General features: G+C 50.9%; 1 long non-coding RNA gene across 3 annotated transcripts; it reads right to left on the bottom strand.

The window, feature by feature from the left end:
• Window positions 1-56: 56 nt before the first annotated feature.
• Window positions 57-10,979, bottom strand: LOC122448799. 3 transcript variants are annotated; one of them, XR_006271760.1, is made up of 4 exons: window positions 10,903-10,979; window positions 8,742-9,228; window positions 6,302-6,415; window positions 57-925 (listed from the first exon to the last, which is right to left on the bottom strand). It is a non-coding gene; the product is annotated as an uncharacterized LOC122448799 (long non-coding RNA). The 3 variants fall into 3 exon arrangements; XR_006271759.1 differs by lacking the exon at window positions 57-925 and having other exon boundaries at window positions 4,697-6,415; window positions 8,742-8,930; window positions 9,123-9,228; XR_006271758.1 differs by lacking the exon at window positions 57-925 and having other exon boundaries at window positions 4,697-6,415.
• Between the last annotated feature and the right edge of the window lie 450 nt (window positions 10,980-11,429).

Here is an 11,429-nt window from a genome sequence, read left to right as displayed (position 1 = left end):
ACGTGGCCTGTGGAGGCAGGTTTGTGTTTCGTTTCTGAGTAGCAGAGGGTGGTGTCTCCTTCAGCCCTGGGGTGGGCAGGGCGGGGGCAGCCAGGTCAGTTACCTGCCCTCCATGACGTCACACTCCTTCCTCCCTTTGGTGGTTCCAGAGTCACTGTTCATGGGGTGGCTTCCTCCCTCTGTTTGCTTGACCGAGGGGGGCTGCAGGCACTTGTACCTGGTGGAATCCAACTGCGAGGCCCACCCATCCACACCGCTCCTGCTCACCTTCCAGTCCAGGTGTGGTGGGTGTGCTTTACCAGTCCAAGAATCCCTCATCTAGAACCTTCCCCTGACCATAGTGTGCTATGCCTCAACTAGCACACTTCTAAAGGGGCTCTGTGACTCTGGGGTACCCAGTGCTATGGGGAGAGGATTCCTGCTGAGCCTGGGCCACCATCCCCTGCAAGTTCTGGGCTCAGTGTCGGAACCCCACAGGCCCTGGGGGAGACTTGCTCTTGTTCGGGGCGCGGTTCTCTATAAAGTCTGCATGATGTTCCCTGAGGGATCAGTCTCCCTGCTGCCCCAGAGATGGGGGCTGGGGCCTGACTGTAGACAGCTGCAGAGCCAGCTGATCAGGCACTGAGAAGAGAGACATAGCACAGAGCCTCCTCGCAGCCATCTCGTTGGTTCTCTGCCCCCCAAGGCTTGCCTCCAAACCAGAGAAGGAAACTCAGGCTCTCACGGGCTGCCTGGCCTGGAAGAGCCAGAACACAAGAGAATCAGCCCTTCAAGAAGCCTCGTCATTCCCTCTGAGCATGGTGCCCACCCTTATCGCCTACCACATGGATCACATGGACCACAGCCACCAGGAAATCCCTCAGTCATCATGCTGATATCCCAAGGACCACACGTATAAAGGAGAGATGTCACAGCTCTTCAGGTCCTGAGAAAAAGAAGACCAAGGTATTACAGGATGAACTGTGTACCCCCCAAGAAAGATCTGTCGTCGTTCTAACCTCCAGCACCTGTGAATGTGGCCTGATTTAGAAGCAGGGTCATTGCAGAGGGAATTAGTTAAATTAGGATGAAGTCATACTGGAGTTGGGGGCGGGGAGACTTAATCCAATATGACTGGTGTCCTTGTAAGAGACACAGGGAGGAGACGGCCAGGTGGAGACACAGACACATGGGGAAGAAGTCGTGTGATGAGGCAGAAATCGGAGTGATGTATCCACAAGCTTCCCTGGTGGATTGATGGTAAAGATTCTGCTTGCCAATGCAGGAGACGTAGGTTCAATCCCTAGGTCAGGGAGATTCTCTAGCGGAGGAAATGGCAACCCATTCCAGTATTCTTGCTGGATTATCCCATGGACGGAGGAGTCTGGTGGGCTAGAGTTCATGGGATTGCAAAGAGTCAGACACAACTGAGTGACTAAACAGCAGCAATCTATAAGCCAAGGATGCTGAGAATCGCCAGCAAATCACCAGAAGCTGGGAATAGACAAGGCAGGATTCCACCCTGCAGGCTGCAGAGGGACCACAGCCCCGCCGACACCTGGATTGCCCTGGGAGAAGACCAACTCCTGTAGCTTAAGTCACCCGGCTTATGGTCCTTGGTTACAGCCGTGCCAGAGCCAAGCGAAGTCTGGAGTAGATTTCACTGCCTCCTCTCCCTGCTCAGAAAACACTCTCTTCTGAGCATTTGTCTTTCACTGGTCTTGATCCAGGCTGTGTTCACATGAGACCAGGTCATGTGGCTCATTCACCTCCAAAGATGTCTCCAATCACCCAGATGTTGAGCCCGATGTAGACTAAACACCAGGATGCTCAGCCAAGTCCTCCCCGCTTAAATCCTAATGTTTTGGCATCTCGGTCATTGCTGCAGGCAAGGCATCTACCCTTGAAGAAACCCACGTCCCTTGTTGTGATCAGATGCCGCCGCAGTCGAGCGGAGCAGCCAGACTCTTCTGTCTGCCAGCTTTGTCTCAGCCCCACCAGGACCGCATTCCCGTCTGACTGCTGTGCATGACGCAGCACACCCCTGCGGCCCAGACATGATCCTGATTTTTCTTTTTGTTCTAATTTCTGATCATAAAATGAATCTGAGCGCCATCTTCCATGACAGTTTGTCAACAAAAATGCCTATCAAAAAGGATGGGCTCCCTTTGGTCTAGACCCCAATTCAATATATCCGGTTTGACTCTTCTGAAACTTCTTTTTTTTTTTGGCTGTGCTGAGTCTTTGTTGCTTTACACAGGCTTCTCTAGTTGTGGGCTTCCGTGGTGGCTCAGACAGTAAAGAATCTATCCGCAGTGTGGGAGACCTGGATTTGATCCCTGAGTGGAAAGATCCCCTGGAGAAGGGAATGGCTACCCACTCCAGGATTCTTGCCTGGAGAATTCCACAGACAGAGGAGCCTGGCGGGCACCAGTCCCTGGGGTGGCAGTCGGACGCGACTGAGCAACTTTCGCTCCTTCACTCCTCTCTAGTTGTGGTCATTGCAGTGTGTGGGGTTCTCATTGTGGCTTCTCTTGTTTCAGAGCACAGGCTATAAGGCACGTGGGCTTCAGTAGTTGTGGCCTATGGGCTTAGTTGCCCTGCAGCATGTGAGATCCTCCCAGACTGGGAATTGAACCTGTGCCCCCTGTATTAGCAGACAGATTCTTATCCATCCTTCTTCTGAAGGGACAGCCTTCTTCTGAAACCTTAATTCTCACTTTAATTTGTTGGTCTGTGTTAATCAGTAGCCAGGCTGTAGGGAGGCTGGTCAGTACTGTCAAAGGGAATGACCTGGAGGAGCAGAGCAGGTCATGTCATGGCCGAACAGCTGAACCTTCAGAAAGACCAGAAGTCTGGGTTCTAAAGGTTTTCAGGGCTCTCCTGGCCCTGGTGCCCACTGTGCACTGGCAGAGGAAATGGGCACATCCATACTTAGATCTGGTGGACTTCAGTTCTTTGATGGAATAAAAATTCAAGAGATTCAGATCAACGCTGTGTGCTGTTGGTGGGAATGTACATTGACATGCCACTATAGGAAGCAGCCATGAAGATTCCTCTAAAAGTTCGAAATAGAACTGTCATAAGATCCAGCAGTTCCACGTTTGGCCATTTATCTGAAGGATGTGAAATCTCTATCTGGAAGAGATATCTGCACCTCTGTGTTCACTGTAGCATTTTGCACAGGATCTAGGTTTGGAAACACCTGAAGGGCCCATCGGATGAACGGGTAAGAAAGTGTGGCATGTGTGTATACAACGAAACGTTATTCACCATCAAAAAGAAAGGAAATGCAACAGCACAGATAGACAGAGAACATGATGCTAACTCAGAGAGAGAAAGACAAATACTGTATGATTTCACTTCTATGTGGAATCTTAAAAAAAAAACTCAGTCTCTTAGATACAGAGCACAAATTGATGGTTGTCAGATGTGGGGGTGGTGAAAATGGGTGAAGGAGGTCAAAAGGTACAAACTTCCAGTTATAAAGTAAATGAATCTTGAGTATATAATGTACAACATGGTGACTATAAACTCTTAAGATTTCTTTAAAGAGAGGGAGAGACTCAAATCAAAATCTGAAGACACACATCCTCCAGACAATGAGAACACAAATACATTTAAATTTCCAGAAGACTATTTAATGCTTTTTGTTACTTAACTTAGACAATGCTTACTCCAAGTTTATGTCCGTGTGTTTAACGCCCCATAAAACTACTTCTACTTAAAACGTTGATGTACAGATTCTTTTTTATCCTTTTGTGCTGGTCAATACACAAGTAGTTAGGTTTTATAAACTAACTGACATCTCAGGAACCTCAGTTGGTGGGATTTTTTTCCTACCTCCAGTATTATATTCACCAACTAACCACAGCTATGTTTTATTTGAAAAATAAAAATGAGACAACATTTCTGCCCATCTCAATCGACACTGCCCGGAGCCTCCCCATCCCAATCCCCTGGATTCAGACGACCTGAGTAATTTGGTTGGCACTTGTGGGCTTGTAATGGAGCAGAAATGTCCAGTCAAAGGACATTTGAGAATGGGAGTGGACAGCATCGAGGAGTCCATCACCCTGGACCGTCTCAAACTTGACATTTAATCTATGGAAATCAACCTCCTTGTGGGTGTCTAAATGACCTCATAAATGTCACCACATTTCCAGGGTCAAGATGAGGCTGGCAAACCTGGCTACAAGATGCTGAAATACATCACAGCAATGACCATCCAGACGGCCTCAGTCTAAATGAGCAACCTCGGAAATGAAGCAAAACATAATCAGGCCGAGGACTCAGAATGGATGCTGTCACAAGCACAGCTCATCCAAGACAAATTAGAAACTCTGATGCTTGAGTTTCAAGAAAATGACATGATCAAAAGAAGTAAAGCTAGTGGAAAACACATCTCTTGCTCTTATGTGTTCAAACACACTCAAGTACCCACCCAGTGGACCCTGGGCTCATCCACAGCATGGGACAAGGTGTGTCTGAGAATTTAGAGCTTTGTAGATTTTAGATCATGCATATATTATGTATTACATAACCCTTCTGCTAAGGTCAGGGGCTTCCCTGATGGCTCAGACAGTAAAGAATCCATCTGCAAAGTGGGAGACCCAAGTTTGATCCCTGGTTTGGGAAGATCCCCTGGAGAAGGAAATGACAGCCCACTCCAGTATTCTTGCCTGGAGAATAACATGGACTGTGGAGCCTGCTGGGCTATAGTCCATGGGTTCACAAAGAGTCAGACACGACTGAGCGACTAACTCACTTTCACTTTCTGGTACGATCTAGGGCAGCCCCACCAAATGAAATCCACTTGTATTTTTGTTGTAAAATGTATGAATGCTCAGATCGAAAGGAATCAAGACTCTAAGGATTCTTGGTTCAGATTTTGCTACCAAATGAACTTTGCTGTCAAATGAGTATTTCTGGACCTGGAAGTGTTTTGGAGTTTGGAATTGGTAAGTCATCTGTCTTGGACATAAAATATTGTCACCACTTCCCAGATGAGGTTACAACAGGCTGTGACTCCAGCCCAGACGTGTTTTCCTCTCCTTCTCCCTCCTGTTTCTCTCAATCTCTCTCTCTCTCTCTCCGATGAGGCCGGCTACCATGTCATGAGATGCCTGGTGGAGATGATCGCATGACAAGAAAGTGAGGGAAGCCACAGTCCAATAGCTCATACAGCCTTAAGCCTACGGCCCACGAGGAGCTGAGTCCTGCCAGCAATCCCATGAGCAAGCCTGGACCCGATCCTTCCCTGTGGAGCCTTGTGATGGCCACAGCCTGTGAGAGACCCTGACCCAGAGGACCCAGATAGGCTGTACCCAGGCTCCTGACCCCCAGAAGCTGGGAGGTCACAAATGGTGTTTTAAACCACTCAGTTTGAAGGTACTTTGTTACACAGCAGCAGATAACACCATTTGTGTGGTTTTTGGAAATAGCTCATCAATAAAAGCTGTTTCCTCTGCTTAAAAAAAAAAAAAAAAATGACTTGGTCATGTTGGTGTATGGCAGAAACCGACACAATATTGTAAAGCAATTATCCTTCAAAAAATACAGAAAAAAATGACTTGGAGCAAAGTGACATGAAAAGGAAGACGTTATTGAGACACACTACAACGTGGAAGAACTTTACAAACATGATGCAAGTGAAAAGAGCCAAACACAGAAAAGAGCCAATCCCATTTGTACAAAACGTCCAGATTAGGCAAATAAACAGAGAATGAAAGTAGAGCTGTGGCTACCGGAGTCTGGAGGGAGGGGGCTTGAGGACTGCCAGCTAATGGGTACAGGGTTTCCTTTCGGGGCAATAAAGAAGCTTTGGGACTAGACAGAGGCAATGATGGTACAACATGGTGGATACATGAAACAACACTGAGCTATACTCTCTAAAATGGTTCTTTTTGCGTAATGTGAATTCAGCTTAATTTTTCTTAAATGACTGAAAGTTATGTTAAGTTGTCAATTCTGGGTGACGTGCGTGAAATTACTCTTTTATATATATTTTTATATACCCGACATATATAACACGGAGACAGATATTTCCCACGGCAGAGGGCAAGCTGAGTACAACCAGCCCTCAAGCCGCCAGTTTGCCACGTCAGATCTCAGTCATCCATGGCGGCCATGTGGTCACTGCCGCTGTTGGCCATCTCCGCCCCATGGACCTGTTTAGTGGGATCTTTCCCAGCCTCAGGAAAACAGTTCTGGTGGGATCAGAGATAAAAATAAATCTGCAGGATGCTGGGCCAAAGAAGCCAGATACAGAAGAGAACGTGCAGTATGATTCCATTTATATAAAGTGCAAAAACAGACAAACCGGATGGATGCTGAGAGAAGTCAGCATAGCATCTTTTCAGGGCTGGGACAGGCAACGGGGAGGGGGTGGTCACAATCCAGGTCTCAGTCTGGGTGCCAGTGACACAGGCATGTTCTGTTGGTGAAAACACATCGGGCTTAGCACTCTGATGCATGTGCATTCCTATCAGACTCCTCTGTCCATGGGATTCTCCAGGCAAAAATACTGGAGTGGATATCCATTCCCTTCTCCAGGGGATCTTCCCAACCCAGGGATCAAACATAGGTCTCCCAAACTGCAGGCAGATTCTTTACCATCTGAGCCACCAGGGAAGCATGTACTATGATAGACTTCAGTATTAAAAAGTTTAAAAGTAAATAATAAATGCATAAATCCATTGGATACATTTAATCTCCTGCCAAACTTTTGAAACCCTGGCCAGGGGCTTGGCTTCAGGTGGCAAGTCCCAAGACGGGCAGGTTTGTGGCTCCAGCCCTCCAGGCCCTGGGATGTTGTTCAGATGCCATTTAAGGAAATCAACACTCAGGAGTTGGATGGAAAATGCTTATTACAACTTCTCTCTTGTGCAAACAGGAGTGTGCTGTATCCCCTGCTCAGGGTCCTCTCTGCACTGGATCTTAGCCAGAAGGCCAAGAAGGGCAGAGTCCCCTCTGGAGATCAAGAGCTAAGTGCCTGCAATTTATCATTTCAGCCCCACCCAGCACAGGGAGCGGAGGGTCCAAAGCCAGCCTCACAGACCCTGAGATGTGGGATATGAAGCGACGGACTGGGACATTACCAGCCCAGACCAAACTGTTCCTGGGCTTAGAGTTAGGAAAATAAACGTGGTCTCACAGAGGGCAAACACGTCTCTAATTTCTTCGGAAAGAATCCAAATGCATAGGACTGTTACTAAGTCCTTGGAGAAGCTGCTGCCCCCCACCTCCCCGCCTCAGGCTTGCAGGCACCTAGGAGGGAGCCCACAAAAGGCTATGAAAGGCCAGTGACTGGCCCCCCTTTCAGATGCCCCCTGTCAATCCCAAGCGAGGCCTAGCATGCCTGACCCTGTGAAGAGATCTTACCACTTCAGCCCAGGCCCACCCTGACATGCAGGGTGGGTACCCTCAGGGTTGGGGGAGAGGCAATTATCAGGTTCCCCTTGGAGGCCCCGCACACACGCACACTCACACACCAGGTGGGCAGCTCCCGCAAAGCAGGGCAGGGAGCCTGCCGATTCCTAGACTCTCCAGATGCTTCACAACCCACGCTCTGCTCCAATCCCCACGGAGCACCTCAAATCCCCAACCCTGGGCTGGCAGAGCAGGGGGCGTCCGTTCACCCTGTTGGTATCAGCCAGTCTGCCTCCTACGAAGAGGCACCTCCTGCTTCCTGGCGACAGTGGGGGCCTGACATTTAACACTGAGGATGTCTCTGAACCGGGCCTCGACAAACAGCAGTCGCTTCTGAATCCACTCCTCCGAAAGGTCACCAGCCAGACACCCACAGAAAAGCCAGCCGCCACTGCCACCCATCTGGGGGCCCTTGCCCCCCGTCGTCTTTCTCCACCTCCGTCTCCTCCCCCACCTGTCTGGCTTGTAGAGCCCAGCACAGGCGGGAGGGCACCAGCCAGGGTGCCCCCCTGCCAGGATTGTCACCCTCTTGACTTCTGCCCTCCCCTCCACCCACAGCCTCTGGAGGTGGCAGCAAAAGACGCTTGTGCCCTCTCCTGGGGACCAGGAGGCCCCTGGGGTCAGACAGGGGGGCTTCCCTACCAGGCTCTTTGCCTTCACCTGGAGATGCTGGGGCCCCTGGGCCAGGCGATGGCCCAACGCCGTGAGGAGGAAATTGTTCATGAAAACACAGCAAGTGCGGATCCCTGCTGCTTTCTCCCTTCGCCACAGAAACGCAGAGCAGCTGTCACAAGCCCAGCTCCATTCCGGCAGTCTGTGAGCCTCAGCCACTGGGCCACACAGTTCAAAGCGCGGGCCCCAGGGCTAGAAGGCTGGATTGCGACCCCCACCATTCCCCCATCCGGCTTCCCTGGTGGCTCAGTCAGTAACAAATCTGCCTGCAAGGAGAATCACGTGGACACGGGAGCCTGGCAGGCTACAGCCCATGGGGTCGCAAGATTCAGACACGACTTATGGATTAAACCACCACCAACTCCTCCGTCATGCTTCAGGGGGAGGGAGGGACAGAAGTCATCCAAGACAAGGCATCACAGCCAGCCCCCCACCCACAAGGGGGAGGAAAGTTCTTCTCCCAGACGTGGGCCAGGACAGCTGAATACAAGGGATCAGCTGCTTTTCCTGGGGAGAGAAATCCAAAGGCTCCTTCCATGATCAGCACGCATTTTTTGTTTTCCTTCGATGAGAAAATGGAACCAAATCCTGGCTGCAGCTGACGACTCTGCCTCCCTACCCTCCAGCCACGCTGTGACACCTCCGGGCCGAGTGCTCACCACATTCATTTGTTCTTCCTTTCTTCATTCATCAGTATGTACTTGGCTGAGCACCTACTCTGTGCCAGGGCTGCGCTGAGCCAGGCCCGGTGTCCAGCCCCTTGGGGCTGACGGTCTCGTGAAGATGTCACCCCAACAGCCACAGATCCAGAGGGAGAACCGGCCAGCTGGGACAAGGCTTTGAGGCACCTGAGAAGGTCACAGTGATGCAGGGAATTTGGCCAGGAGAGAGGGACTGGGGCAGAGGGAGGGGGTGGAAGTGGGGCTCAGCTGGGTGCTCCAGAGAGACGGGGGCTTGCACGCCACCCCTGCCCGCACCCGTGCCAGCACCCGGGCCAGCTCCCATTCCCACTGCTCAGAGGCTGGCCACGGAGCACTCACCTGGGGGCCCAGAGTCCACATCCAGCAGGTGCAGGAGGCCTGCTCCTTGGTGGCTGGCTCTAGGCAAGAGCTTGGCATCTCTGTGCCCCAGTTTCCCCGTCCAAGGCTGCAGAGGAGGGGGTAGAGCTGCAATGTCTCAAACAGCCAGGTCTGCTGACCCTGAACTCTTGCTTCGGAGGATATCATGCTCTCTGAGGACCTCAAAGTCTCTGATTGGCCCACAGGGAATTTACCAACTCTGGAAATGTTGGCTCCAGCTGACCATGCTGGAGCACCAACCAAGGAGGGTGTCAGACAACCAGAGGGGGCACCTTCCCCTAGAGGTCGGGAGCTGCCTCTGGGGCCAAATTCTGGTGCTAGAATCCTGATCTACTCCTTTGTGCTGCGTGACCTTTGGCAAATTACCTAACTCCTTTGGGCCTCCATCTTGCTGAGAAATGGGAATAATAGTAATAGTAATACCTACCTTATGAGGTTACTGTGGAAAGTAAAAGGATTAATAACATGTGATCAGCACAGTATGTTAGTAACTATTGGGTCCTTGAGGGGGTGACTCTTCAGAGGGGGGCAAACACTCTGCCCTTTGGAGGGGACAGCGGGCAGGCACTGATCAACCAGATCCAACCCCTCAGCCATCCACTTGTCTTCATCCCAGAAACCACTTTTGACCAAGCATCCTGCTAAGAGCTCATTTTAGCTACATTTTCTCAGTTAATATATCTCTAAATGTGCTCTCATCTGAAAGTCTCAATTTTTTATGGTTTTCTTTTCAAACTATGAGAAGCGATGCATACTCACCTATGGTATAAAAAAGAAAGAAAAAAAAGAAAGTAAATGCAGAATAAATGCAGAAAAAATGCAGAAAGAGGAACAAAGATCCCTCCACTGCAGTTGGCACAGAGTAGGGGTGGAATCCTCCCTCTCCAGGTGTGACTCTCGGAGCCTGGGACGCATCCCAGCTTCCCACAGACACACCCAATGCCCGAGACATCACGCTTCCTAGAGCCGTCCAAAGTGACGGTCCTGGGAGCATCCATTCATTCTTCACACCTGGAAAACCTCCATCTGCCATTGCTTCACTCTCTGGTTCATGCGGCTAGCTAAGGCCATCACACCTGGGTCTGAATCCTGTGACCCTGGGACCTGGGACCTTTCCTCATCCATAAAATGGAGCTGCTGAAGGAACCAATAAGGCAAACTCTGCAGAGCCCTTGACACAGCTCCTGGCATACAGTAAGTGCTCAATAAACAGCACCAATGTCATTGCTAGTGGCCATGTGATGGGACAGGGGCAGTGTTATCAAGGCCAACCACCACCAGGGAGGTCCCACTCAAGCCCACCTGAAAACTAGTTGGGGGGGCACCCAGCATCCACTGCTCATCTCATCTGCAGACAGAGAGCTGGGCGTTCATCCTCCACTCCCTCCGCCTTGGCTGGGGGCTGCTCTGGGGTGGGGGGGAGGCATGAACTCCTCGGCACTTGGTGAGTGCTGAGAGGGAGTGGACAGGACACCCAGCTGGAACCACTGGGACGTCTCCCAGGACACCCAGCCCCACTAAGCCTGGGCAGCCTGCACATCTCAGAAGAGGGGCTCACAGTAGTGACCACCTCTCGGGGCTGCTGTGCGGTCAGGGAGAGAAGAGTCTGGCACATAGTCAGCATTCATACTTGTTTTGTCTGTCTGAACGTGTAGATTTCTTTTCGGTTCAAATCCAAGGTGGAAAAGGCTGCTCACCAAAACAGAATTCAAAAGAGGTTCCTACCTTTCACCATCCTTACCTGGGAGAAGGAATGTCAGCAGGGGATTAAAGAGCAGCCTTGTCGGGTGCTGTCACCGGGGACTGTTTGCAACAAGAAGGAAAAGTAGCAAAAGTGGGAAAGAAAGAAAAAAAAAAAAAAAAAACGCCCCCAGGTCCCAGGCTGGGAATGCACGTGCCCATGCCGCCCCCTTCTGGGCGGATATGGAGTTGCAAGAGTAGAGCGCCCAAGGCTGAAGGCTGCCAGGGTCCCTGAGGAGTGAAGCTGCAGAGCTGAGGTCCCAAGCACCTACCCTGCGGAGCTCTGGGGCCTCTTTAGGGCCACCTAACGCTTTAAAGAGGAGAGGGATGGCTCGATGGATGAGACAGGGTGCTCGGGGCCACCTAACGCTTTAAAGAGGAGAGGGATGGCTCGATGCATGAGACAGGGTGCTCGGGGCTGGTGCACTGGGATGACCCAGAGGGATGGGATGAGGAGGGAGGCGGGAGGGGGGTTCAGGATGGGGAACACATGTACACCCGTGGCAGATTCATGTCAATATATGGCAA

Source organism: Cervus canadensis, chromosome 10 (assembly GCF_019320065.1).
Source record: "Cervus canadensis isolate Bull #8, Minnesota chromosome 10, ASM1932006v1, whole genome shotgun sequence".
In the NCBI taxonomy this organism is placed as follows: domain Eukaryota; kingdom Metazoa; phylum Chordata; class Mammalia; order Artiodactyla; family Cervidae; genus Cervus; species Cervus canadensis.
The sequence above is the reverse complement of the archived record's forward strand: the minus strand, read 5'-3'. Positions and strand labels throughout refer to the sequence as shown.